This window comes from Balaenoptera ricei, chromosome 4, assembly GCF_028023285.1.
Source record: "Balaenoptera ricei isolate mBalRic1 chromosome 4, mBalRic1.hap2, whole genome shotgun sequence".
NCBI classification, from domain to species: domain Eukaryota; kingdom Metazoa; phylum Chordata; class Mammalia; order Artiodactyla; family Balaenopteridae; genus Balaenoptera; species Balaenoptera ricei.
In genome coordinates, this window is record NC_082642.1 from 33,022,899 (window position 1) to 33,037,155 (window position 14,257).

A 14,257-nucleotide genomic window follows, 5' to 3' on the forward strand; every position below is an offset into this window, starting at 1 on the left:
ATCAGATGCATAAAAAGAAACAAGTATTCCAAACACAAAGAAGGGTAAGCATGCAGAGATAGAAATAAATGGCTTCTTCAGAGCAATGCAAGTCTTCTATAGAGCAAAGAGTATATGGTTAAGGGATGATGAGGCCAAATAAAGAGCACAAGAGTCAATTTATAAATTATTTCTTCAATAGATTTTTACTGATGTATAGTTTACAAAATTATATTAGTTTCAGATGTACAACATAGTGATTCAAAATTATTATAAATTATACTGCATTTAGAGTTCCTGTGCTATACGATATGTCCTGTACCTTATTTATTTTTATTGAATACATAGTAGTTTGTACCTCTTAATCCCCTATCCCTATCTTGCCTCTCCCTTCTCTCCTCTTCGTACTGGCAAGCACTAGTTTGTTTTCTATATCTCTGAGTGTTTTTCATTTTATTCATTCATTTGTTTCATTTATTAGATTCCACATATAAGCGATAACATACAGTATTTGTCATTCTACATCAGATTTATTTCACTAAGCATAGTAACTTCCAGCACCAGCCATGCTGTTGCAAATGGCAGAATTTCATTCTTTTTTATGGCTGAGTTGAGCTCGTGAGCCACAACTACTGAACCTGCTTGCGTAGAGCCTGTGCTCTGCAACAAAACAAGCCACCACAATGAGAAGCCCATGCACCACAACGAAGAGTAGCCCCCACTTGCCGCAGCTAGAGAGAGCCCGCATGCAGCAACAAAGACCCAACGCAGCCAAGAAATTAATTAATTAATTAATTAATTTTTAAAAAGAATTTTAAATAATAAATGATCGTATATTAAATGAGAGAAAGGGAAAGTATTGTTCAAGTGCTTCCAAGTAGGATTGGGATTCTTGGGCAAATTCCTCCTTTTCCTTCCCATTTAACATCTTACATACCAGGGATCACAGGCATTGTGGCCTTGCTCATCCCACTAAAGAGTCTGTCAAGAGCTAAATGGCAGAATAGAACTACCATACGACCCAGCAATCCCACTACTGGGCATATACCCTGAGAAAACCATAATTCAAAAAGAGTCATGTACCACAATGTGCATTGCAGCTCCATTTACAATAGCCAGGACATGGGAGCAACCTAAGTGTACATCAACAGATGAATGGATAAAGAAGATGTGGCACATATATACAATGGAATATTACTCGGCCATAGAAAGAAATGAAATTGAGTTATTTGTAGTGAGGTGGATGGACCTAGAGTCTGTCATACAGAGTGAAGTAAGTCAGAAAGTGAAAAAAACTACTGTATGCTAACACAAATATATGGAATCTAAAAAAAAAAAAAAAAATGGTTCTGAAGAACCTAGAGGCAGGACAGGAATAAAGACACAGATGTAGAGAATGGACTTGAGGACACAGGGAGGGGGAAGTGTAAGCTGGGACAAAGTGAGAGAGTGGCATGGACTTATATATACTACCAAATGTAAAATAGATAGCTAGATAGCTAGTGGGAAGCAACCACATAGCACAGGGAGATCAGCTGAGTGCTTTGTGACCACCTAGAGGAGGTGGGAGGGAGACGCAAGAGGGAGGAGATATGAGGATATATGTATATGTATAGCTGATTCACTTTGTTATAAAGCAGAAACTAACACACCATTGTAAAACAATTATATTCCAATAAAGATGTTTAAAAAAAAAGAATCCAGTGAGAGAGGTATCAAAGGAAAAAAATAAAGAGCTAAATGGCCATACTAAAATATTTCTAAACAAGAAGGTCTGTTCCAGATAAACTAAAATCTCAATCTGCAGACATAGGAACTCTGATACTTTAAAGACTTCATTTGAAAAGAACCCTTTGTTAAAAATTCTTGCCTTGACAGATATAGTCTACCCTGTAGAAATACATAATACAAGAAACTTGAGAGCTATCAAGAAAAGGTTTCTCCATGTTGCTGCAAATGGCATTTTTCATTATTTATAATGGCTGAGTAGTATTCCATTGTATATGTTTACCACAACTTCTTTATCCATTCGTCTGTTAATGGACACTTAGGTTGCTTCCATATCTTGGCTATTGTAAATAATGCTGCTAGGAACATTAGGGTGCATGTATCTTTTCAAATTAGTGTTTTCAGTATTTTTAGATAGATACCCAGGAGTGGAATTGCTGGATCATAAGGTCATTCTATTTTTAGTTTTTGAGAAATGGCCATGCTATTTTCCACAGTGGCGGCACCAATTTACATTCCCACCAACAGTGTATGAGGGTTCCCTTTTCTTCACATCCTCACCAACATTTGTTATTTGTGTGTGTGTGTGTGTGTGTGTGTGTGTGTGTGTGTTTTGGTGATAGCCATTCTGACAGATGTGGGATGATATCTCATTGTGGTTTTGATTTGCATTTCCCTGATGATGGCAACATTGAGAATCTTCTCATGTATGTGTTGAACACATGTATGTCTTCTTTGGAAAAATATTCAGATTTTCTGTCCATATTTAATCAGATTGGTTTTTGATATTGAATTGCATGAGCTGTTTACACATTTTGGATATTAACCCCTCATTGGTCATATCATTTGCAAATATTTTCTCCCATTCAGCAGGTTGTCTTTTCATATTGTCAATGGTTTGCTTTGCTGCCCAAAAGCTTCTGAGTTTAATTAGGTCCCATTTGTTTATTTTTGCTCTTGTTTCCTTTGTCTTAGGAAACAGATTATATATATATATATATATATATATATATATATATATATATATATATATATATATATATAGCTACAATTTATGTCAAAGAATGTTCTGCCTATGTTTTCCTCTAGGAATTTTATGGTTTCCAGTCTCATATTTAGGTCATTACCTACTTCAACTTTATTTTTGTATATTGTGTGACAAAATGTTCTAATTTCATTCTTTTGCATGTAATGTTCAGTTTTCCCAGAACCACTTATTGAAGAGACTTTTTTCTTCATGTATATGCTTGCCTCCTTTGCCCTAGATTAATTGACCATAAGTGTGTGGGTTTATTTCTTGGCTCTTGATTCTGTTCCATTGGTCTGTGTGTCTGCTGTTGTGCCAGTACCATACTGTTTTGATGACTGTAACTTTGTAGTGTAGTCTGAAGTCAGGGAGCATGAAACCTCCAGCTCGATTCTTTTTCTCAAGGTTTTTTTTGACTATTCAAGGTCTTTTTTGTTTCCATACAAATTTTTAAATTATTTGTGCTACTTCTGTGACAAATGCCATTGTTATTATGATAGGGATTCCATTGAATCTGTAGATTGCCTTGGGCATTATGGTCATTTTAACAATATTAATTCTTCCAATCCATGAACACAGTATATCTTTCCATCTGTTTGAGTCAGTTTCATCACTGTCTTATAGTTTTCCAAGTACAGGTCTTTTACCTCCTTAGGTAGGTTCCTAGGTATTTTATTCTTTCTGATGGCATTGTAAATAGGATTCTTTGCTTAATTTCTCTTTCTGCTAGTTCATTGTTAATATATAGAGATGTAACATAATTCCATATGTTAATTTTTTTATCCTGCTACTTTACCAAATTCATTTATTAGTTCTAATAATTTTTAGTGGCATCATAAGGATTTTCTGTGTATAGTATCATGTCACCTGCAAATGATGACAGTTTTACTTCTTCCTTTCCATTTTGAATTCCTTTTATTTCTTTTTCTTGTCTGATTGCTGAGGCTAGGACTTCTAATACTGTGTTGAATAAAAGTGGTGAGAATGGGCATCCTTGTCTTGTTCCTGAATTTGAGAAAATGCTTTCAGCTTTTTACTGTTGAGTATGATGTTAGCTGTGGGTTTATCATATATGGCCTTTATTGTGTTGAGGTATGTTCCCTCTATACCCACTTTGTTAAGAGTCTTTATCATAAATGGTTATTGAATTTTGTCAAAAGTTTTTTCTACATGTGTTGGGATGATCATATGATTTCATTTCTTCACTTTGTTAATGTGGTGTATCACACTGATTGATTTGTAGATATGAAACATCCTTGCACCCCTGGAATAAATTCCAGTTGATCATGGGGTAAAATGCTTTTAATGTATTGTTGGATTCCATTTGCAGTTTTTCCATCTGTATTCATCAGTGATATTGGCCTGTAATTTTCTTTTGTTGTGATTTCTTTGTCTGGGTTGGTATCAGGGTGATGCTAGCCTCAAAGAGTGAGTTTGGAAGTGTTCCTTCCTCTTCAACTTTTTGGAATAATTTGAGAAGAATAGGTGTTAACTCATCTTTAAATGTTTTGTAGAATTCACCCGTGAAGCTGTCTGGACCTGGACTTTTGTTTTGGGGCAGTTATATTTATTACCGATTCAATTTCATTACTGGTAATTGGAAGGTTCATATTTTCTATTTCTTCCTGGTTCAGTCTCGGGAAATTATACGTATCTAGGAATTTGTCCATTTCTTCTAAGCTGACCATTTTATTGGCATAGTTATTCATAGAAATCTCTTATGATCCTTTGTATTTCTGTGGTGTCAGTTGTAACTTCTCCTTTTTCATTTCTGATTTTATTGATTTTGACCATCTCTTTTTCTTGATGAGTCTGGTTAAATATTTATTTTGTTTATCTTCTCAAAGAATCAGCTCTTAGTTTTACTGAACTTTTCTACAGTTTTTTTAGTCTATATTTCATTTATTTCCATTTCGATCTTTATGATTTCTTTCCTTCCACTAACTTTGGGTTTTGCTGTTCTTCTTTCTCTAGTTCCTTCAGGTATAAAGTTAAGTTGTTTATTTGATATTTTTCTTGTTTCCTGATATTGCTATAAACTTTCCTCTCAGAACTGCTTTTGCTATGACCTATAGGTTTTCGGTTATTTTGTTTTTGTTTTCTTTTGTCTCTAGTATTTTTTTATTTCCTCTTGATTTCTTCAGTGATCCATTGGTTGTTTAGTAGCATGTTGTTTAGCCTCTCTGTGTCTGTAGTTTTTGCAGAGCTTTGGGGTTTTTTTCTTGTAACTGATTTCTAGTCTTGCACTGTTATGGTCAGTTAAAATTTTTTGAGAAAACAAAAACCAGTGCACTAAAATAATCTAAATTCTTCTCAGCCAACAGAAGCCTAGAAATGCTACATAAAATATAACCACCTCTGAACTGGGTTTTGTTTTGTTTAAGTTTACAGGGAAGAAAAGGAAACCTCCAGATGCTATAAAGGAAAAGTAAGTTAAATATTAGAGTAGTAAGGGCTTGCTCTGATATTAGACTTCCCTGGAGGGTAGGTGTGGATCTTGGTAGTCTAATTAAAGTCCTATAAAGAGCTAGATAACTTCATTAGACATCTGATTTTCTAGTACAGTGCTTCCCAAGCTTAAATGTATGTAGAATCATTTGGAGATATGGTTAGCACACAGATTCTGACTGAGCAAGTCTGAAGTAGAGTTTCAACTTTCAAGTTTCTAACAAGTTCCCAGATGATGCTGATCCTGCTGCCAGAGGCCACTCTTTAAGTAACAAGACTGTAGTAGAGCCAGAACATTTTCAAAAACAAAAGCAAAAAAGCATTCATTCCCCTATTTATACCAAAATGTTCCAGGACCAACCATAAAATGGTTGAGTCTCTCCTATCAACACCATTATCAGCATGCACTCCAGACACTACAACCCACATCATGGCACAGAATGGGCTTGATTTAAAAAGTTGCATCTGAAGCTGGTGTGGAAGGAAAAACAGGGGAAAGGGAAGGGAATGAGGAGAGATCAACAAAACAAAATCTTCTATTTTGAACAAAATCTTCTACACTGAATTGCCAGGTTAGCTAAGTAGTCAACTTTTTATATTTTCTATCTACAAGCTATTTTCAATAATGATAATTTGTCCAACTTAGGACAAAATATAAATACCACTTGAGATGCACCAGGGGCCCCCAAAGGGCTCTATTCTATCAAATCACATTTAAGAAGATTTAGCACAACACTTGAAGAACATAAAATGGCTGGGCAAGAATGTTTGATATCAGCCAGTGTCAAAAGGTTCATCTTCAATGAGCAACACTTGATAAATTTCTATTAAATGAACTCACACCCCAGCCTGAATGTCTCAGAAAGTCATTCATGTCTGCCATCATTTCAGCACTTAGCAAAGCAAAACTCCTTGTGTCTGTGCTTTGGGATCCACAACCAACTGACTGGACACCTGGGCAACAGGCAAGTCATACAGCTCTGAGTGATTCACAGAAAAAAAGAGATGGAGATTATATTGTGTCAGCTACCCCAAGTTGGAATAGGGATTTTTCAGGACAAGCTAAACTAACTCTTCTCAGGATTAAAATGCATGAAAGTTCTGAAAGTTGCTTAGCACATTGTCATTTATGGGTAACAGATACCAAAGATTTTCCAGAACCCATCCCAAAACTTCATTTTCTGTCCTGTCAATTCCAGGATTACAATTAGCAGTGGAGACTGCTAATTGCCTTACAAAATCCATTCTCCCGTTCTTCTACAATAGAGTTTAGGAAAGAGTTACCCAATTAACACTATATTGCCTGACCACCCTTGAAGCTAAGTGTAGCCACGTAACTGCTATCACTAATTTAATATGAGCAGAAGTAAAGTGTGCATCTTACACTTCAGTTACTTATGAGAAAAGATAACTTGCCCTAGACATCCCCTTCTTCCCAGTCTACTGTCCCTGAGATTCAGCTTGACCATGCAGATGAAGACAAAGCCCGAGGATGTGGAGGAACCCACAAGATGAAAGACACCTGTGTGGAGCTGAGCTGTCCTCACCTGGACACTCACCTCAAAAATCTTCTGTGAGACTTGAATAAACAAAATTCTTTTTTAAACCACCATAATTTAGCCCCCTATGTTATAACAACTTTGCCTTTATGTTATCTACTGCTGTAGCCTTCTGAAGAAGCTGTCAAAAACTGAGTCTTACTAAATTAGTCTGATAAAGCAATTTCATACCTTCCTAGGGAAGCTATACCAACCATCCATTAGAATTTACTGTGTTTTTAATAAAAGAGATATATTTATGGGCAAAACTATTTAAAGGAGATTGAAGAATTTAGCCATTTTTCTATCTGTTATATCATTGTGCTTTAAATAACAAGAGAAATATATTTAAAAGCAAAACAACTTGGAGAAGATAGCTATTTGTATCACTATCAGTCATTTTTATTTCCAGTTATTCAGTAAAAGCTGATGATATGTGGTGTAAAGGGGGAAATTATTTTTATAAATTATCAAAGCCAACTCTCTTTCCAAAATCAAAGTGAACGCTGATTCATCCTATCCGTGCTGATATACAGCTCATGCATTGAAGAACATATCATTGTCATAGTTCATTAGGCAGATTCTCCCAGCATTTTCCCTCTTTCCATGGCTCCATGGGTTAAGGGAACAGCACGGCTTTTGTTATAAGATCCACCTCTATCTGAACATTGGATTTAGCAATTGCTATCTGTTCATTCGTTTAGCACTAGGGATACAAAGATGGATGTGTTTCTGTCACTATCCTCTAGGAACTCGTGGCCCAGAGTTGGAGACAGAAATCTAAAAAGATTATTACAGGGACTTCTCTGGTGGTCCAGTGGGTAAGACTCCATACTCCCAATGCAGGGGGCTTGGGTTCGATCCCTGGTCAGGGAACTAGATCCCACATGCATGCCGCAACTAAGAAGCCAGCAAGCCACAACTAAGGAGCCTGCCTGCTGCAACTAAGACCCAGTGCCACCAAATAAATAAATAAAGTTCTAGGAGGGTAAGCTTGCAAGAAAAGAATCTTAAAAAAAAAAAGGATAGAAAAATACAGTAAAAAGATTACTACACACAAAATAGCAGAGGAGAGCAGGTACATCAAGAGAGGCCAAAAGGGTATGTCATCCATTTATGAAGGTCAGGGACTTTGTCTTCTTCCACCCTTGTATCCCAGTTTCCATTTAATATATACTGATCAAACCAAAATTAATTTACACATTCTTTGGCCTTAAGTGAGTTGCTTCTTTAAGTCATATTTTCCTCACCAGTAAAATGGAAAAACTAATCTTTGCCTCATAAGATTGTTTTGAGGAATAAATGAAATAAAATGTGTAAAGTACCTTCACATAGTAAGGACTTAATATATTAAAGCTCCTTTTCCTTCTCTTCCCTTTCCAACAATGACTTGAAGCTAGAAATGTTCATGTGTATTACATTTATTATCAATTTCCCCACTTTCACTAATTTCTATACTAAATACTCTGTCATGTATTTCTATTTTCAGCCTATAGATCTCTTGTGGATAAAATGTTCTGATAGTTTATTACTTTCTATAAGGAACACTATTTCCATATAATGGCTCTAAATTTGCTTCTTCAAGTATCAATGGAGTTACTCTATTTTTTAACACATGATGATTTATTGCACAACTTTGTTCACATGAGCCAAACTGTAATTTCCTCAACTGAGTCCAGACTCAAGAAAAACAGTCTATCTTCAGTGAAAGAAGTTCAGAAAATCTCAACCCACCGGTCCAAAGTTGTAGCATAAATCAGTCACCCACCTCTAGCCATGTTGGAAACAGAGCCTGAGAGAAATTAGCTGTTATTCTATCCATGGGTGAATATCCAATATGCACCACTACACATACAGAAAATCCAGTCACGGAAACCAAGGTGAAAACTGATGCAAGAATGGAGTTCTGGCAAAAAGGAAAATGAAACTTCCCTATAGAAAAGCCTCCACTACTAAAAACATATGCAAGCCCCCCCACACACACAAAACAACATATATGCATACATAGAAGATAACTTCCTTTAAAGAAAAACTCATAGAAATTATAAAATACAGAAGATATTCAGGTAACTGTAAAATTCATGTACCAAAAAATACATGAGAGACTTCACCTTGATAGAAAGGAGTAGCTTGTGGAAGAGCAATTCTTCCTCCAAGAACAACTAGAAAAAATTGCATACAATACCAAAAAATATCTATTTGAAGGCTCAGAGAGCTGCAAGGCAATTAGGACTTGAGAAGCCAAGAAAGGTTAAGCCAAGTAAAGCCACTTTTACCTTCAAAGCATTTGCAAATTCTTGGCGTGGTGTAAGAATCTGGGAAGAGAACTACAAACGTGGAGCTCCTGACAAAGTTAGAAAGATTAGAACTTGGGCCTCCTAAGGCAGCTAATAATTGAGTGCTCAAGTTCCTAAAGAGAAAAGAAATGGAGAGAAGTGTGACACATCATGGTATTCCACCCAAGGCTTGTGTTGGATGCATACACTGCATGGGGCAAAAATCTAAGAGGTTAAACAAAAAGATGCTGAAAGGAAGAATTTTGAACAGTCTCAAGTGCCAGGGAGGCAAAAATAGGAATTCAAGACCAGAAAGTATAAGGCTCTAGTAAATATTTCATCTGAACTCTCAGCTGGGACCTCAAAATGGCTACATGCCAGGGATAAACCAAATATCATATGATATCACTTATATATGGAATCTAAAAAAATGATACAAATGAACTTATTTACAAAACAGAAATAGACTCACAGACATAGAGAACAGACTATGGTTACCAAAGGGGAAAGGGGGGAGAGGGATAAATTAGGAGCCTGGGACTAACAGATACACACTACTATATATAAAATAAACACAAGGTCCTACTGTATTGCACAGGTAACCATATTCAATATCCTATAATAAACCATAGTGGAAAAGAATATTTTATATATATATATATATATATATATATATATATATATATATATATATATATATATATATGAACTGAATCACTTTGCTGTACATCAGAAGCTAACACAACATTGCAAACCAGCTGTACTTAAAATTTTTTAAAAAGACATGGATGAAAGAAACTGAAGACAATACAGATGGAAAGATACACTGTGTTCTTGGACTGGAAAAATTAATGTTAAAATGACCATACTACCCAAGACAATCTACAGATTCAGTGCAATCCTTATCAAAATACTAATGGCATTTTTCACAGAACTAGAACAAAAAATTTTTAAATTTGTATGGAAACACAAAAAAACCCAAATAGCCAAAACAATCTTGAGAAAGAACAACAGAGCTGGAGGAATAACACTCCCTGACTTCAGACTACAATACAAAGCTACAGTAATCAAAACAGTATGGTACTGGAACAAAAACAGACACATAGATCAATGGAACAGGATGGAGAGCCCAGAAGTATACCTACACATTTATGGCCAATTAACCTACAACAAAGGAGATGAAAATATATAATGGAGAAAAGACAGTCTCTTCAATAATTGATGCTGGAAAAACTGGAGAGCTACATGTAAAAGAATGAAAGTGGAATATTTTCTCAGACCATATACAAAAATAAACTCAAAATGGATTAAAGAACCTAATGTAAGACTGGAAACCATAAAACTCCTAGAGGAAAACATAGGCAGAACACTCTTTAACATAAATCATAGCAAGTATTTTTTTGATCTGTCTCCTAAGGCAAAGGAAACAAAAGCAAAAATAAACAAATGAGACCTAATTAAACTTAAAAGCTTTTGCACAGCAAAGGAAACCACTGACAGTACAAAAAGACAACCTACTGAATGGAAGAACATATTTGCAAATGATATGACTGATAAGGTGCTATATCCAAATCTATAAACAGCTCATACAACTCAATATCAAAAAAAAAAAAAAACCAACCTGACTAAAAAATGGGCAGAAGACCTGCACAGACTTTTTTCCAAAGAGGAAGTGCAGATGACCAACATGCACATGAAAAGATGCTCAACATTGCTAATCATCAGGGAACTACAAATCAAGTCCACAGTGAGATATCATCTCACACCAGTCAGAATAACTATCAATAAAAAGACCACAAATAACAAATATTGGTGAGGATGTGGCAAAAAGGAATCCTCATACACTGTTGGTGGAAACTTGTGCAGCCACTGTGGGAAATAATACGGAGGTTCCTCAAAAAACTAAAAATAGAACTGCCATATGATCCAGCAATTCCACTCCTGGGTATATATCTGAAGAAAATGAAAACACTAATTTGAAAAGATACATGCACCCCAATGTCCCTAGCATCATTATTTACAATTGCCAAGGTATGGAAGCAACCTAAGTGTCCATCAACAGATGAAAGGATAAAGATGATGTGGTATATATATTCTATGTAATACTACTCAGCCACAAAAAAAGAGCAAAATTTTGCCATTTGCAACAACATAGATGGACCAAAGGGTATTAGGCTTAGCGAAATAAGTCAAAGAGAGACAAATACTGTATGATATCACTTATATGTGTAATCTAAAAAATGAAACAAGCAAATGAATATACAAAAGAGAAGCAGACTCACAGATATAGAGAACAAACTAGTGGTTACCAGTAAGGAGAGTGATGGGGCAGGGGCACGAAAGGAGTAGGTGATTAAGAGGTACAAAATACTATGTATAAAATACATAAGCTATAAGGATATATTGTACAGCACAGGGAATATAGCCAATATTTTATAATAATTTGAATAGAGTATAATCTATAAAAGTCCTGGAGCACTATATACTTTAAACTAATATAATATTATAAATCAACTATATTTCAATTTATAAAAAGAGAGAAAAGAGAGCAGTGCATTCAGGGTGGTATTGGAAGGGCAGGAATAGAAACAGAGATGTAGAGAACAGACTTGTGGACACAGAGGGGGAAAGGGAGGGTGGGATGAATTGAGAGAGTAACATTGACATATATACACTACCATGTGTAAAATAGCTAGTAGGAAGCTGCTGTATAGCACAGGGAGATCAGCTCAGTGCTTTGTGATGACCTAGAGAGGTGGGATGGGGAGGGAAGGAGGGAGGCTCATGAGGGAGGGGATATAGGTATACATATAGCTGATTCACTTTGTTGTACAGCAGAAACTAACACAACAATGTAAAGCAATTATAATCCAATAAAGATATTAAAATAAATAAATAAAAATAAAAAAGAGAGAGAGAAAGGTGAAGTGGAGGTGAACTGAAGCCACCCAGCTGACAGGCAGCACCAAGGCTCCCAGTGTTATGAGTGAAGCCACCTTGGACATTGGAGCCTTCCCAGCCCCGGTCAAGCACAGCTGCATGAGTGAGCTCAGCCAGCAGTGTGCAGAGCAGACATGAGCTGTGTCTGCTGAGTCTTGCTGGGATTTCTTGACCCACAGAATTTTACACAATAAATGGTGTTGTTTTAAGGCACTAGGTTTTGGGGAGGCTTGTGATGCAGCCATCTAATAAGCCATCTCTTTCCCCTACCTCCTCATCTCTATTACTCAACTGCATTCCAGATCTCATCTGTCTGGGTGTTTTTAGGAAGCCAGGAAACGATGCCCAGGTAGAAAATCCTCCCTGGAGCCAAAATGGGCCAGCAGGCTTGCTTCCTGCCCACATTTCCCAAGCCAGTCTTGTCCCATTTCCACTTTGCTTTGCCTCAGATAAACTTTTAGGAATTTTCCCCATTTCTGATTTATTCTGCAACACCTCTGTCTCGTAATAGCAAGGCCACTACCATATTCAGCTTGGATCTTCTCTCAGAGACCCTAAAATCACAATTTGCAGATGGTTATTTTTGAGCATAAGGAAGATCTGGAAATGTGCATATGTATATCTGTATGCACATACTTATTTTTATTTATATGCCCTAGGTCTCAACCAAGTCAAAATTACATTTAATTCTATATATATTTGAATAATTCAACCTAGATGTCTACCTCTTTATATGTCTTCCAGTGCCAACTAATAATATACCAATTTCTGACAAAAAGCCCCTTTTAATTCTCTATAAAAGATTCTTTAACCCAATTTGATTTATTCAGTAGTCACAATATGAATATGAATTGACCTGGAGAGATTATTCAGTGTTTTTAAGAGATCTAAACTGTTTCCAATGGCAACCAGAGAATCAGCTTGACATCTCAGACTATGACAACCTTAGAGTTCATCCATATGATGAGCCCAGCAGAGAACTGGGCGGTTTATGCATTTTAATCATTGATAATTTGGGTGGTTGCTGATGAGAAGACTTTAATGTGAGGAACTTGGAGAGTGTCCCAAGGAGAGTTGCCAAGGTAATTAAAACAGCCTTGTAAATCAGTTTTAAGAATATGCCAGGCTGCCCAAGTGACCATCAGCCTGTCTGACCCTCCCCTTCCCTCCCCTGGCCACCCCCATCTATTCATCAGACGTTCTCAGCCTTAATTGAAATTGACAACACAGTGATGACCAAAATGTGCCATGGTTTATACAGCACATACTACTTCATAATCTCATAGGGAATGTGATACGAAATGATGAGATAGGTCGTTTACACCCTGCCGACTTTCTGAAAGTGTGTTACATAGCCTACATTTAAAAAATGCAATGAGAATTAACACAAGGTAATAGCCAGGCTTGGGCGTTTTTAAATGTATATAGGAGAAGGTAAAGAAGTAGAAATTAAATCCCCAAACATGCTAAATGAAGAAACCTAGGATATGTGGATATAAATGTAGCCTTGACAATATAGCATGGAAGAGAGATGGGGGGAGGGGAAGGAGAAAGCACACTCAGAGTGGGATGAAGGAGTTGGAGGAAGAGATAGTGGAAGCAGAGTGCTGACATATGCTGGGTTCCAGTCTCCATATATTGAGCTGCTCTAGAGCTTTCACGTGTCTCATGTAATCCTCGTGGGATTTGATGAGAACATTGAGACTCAGAGCTGGAGTCTCACCCAAAGTCTCACAACCAGAAAGTGATGGAATATTATGCCTAACTAACCTAAAGCTGTATGACCCCAAAGCCAATACTCCTTCTGCCCCCAAATTCTCAGTCAAAAAGGAATTTATTTAAGGGCACTAAACAATAGAAAAAATAGTCTTATGCAAAGCAGTTAATTCATGCATGCAAGGGTGGGTTTATTTTCAGAAGTCAAGTATGTTGTAGTGGTGAGGCATTTGTACACAGTGGTTAAGGGCACAAGATCCAGAATAGGCAAAAAAAAAAAAATTTGAATCTTAGTTGCATCACTTCCTAGCTGTGTGATCTTTGGCAATTTACTACACCTCTTGGACCTTCACTTTCCCCATCAGAGAAGTGAGAACAGTTATGCCTAGTTGATTGCATGTTGAAAGGATGACACAGTGCAATACAGAATGCTTAATAAAGAGCTCTGAACACAGAACTTAATACATGTAAACTATAATAATCTATTTTATTCTCATTCCTATGTAGATGATTATTAAAATGGCCATGATTTCTTTTCTTTTGTTAAAACAGCTTTATTGAGGGGTAATTTACATACCACAAAATTCCCTCATTTTATACCTACA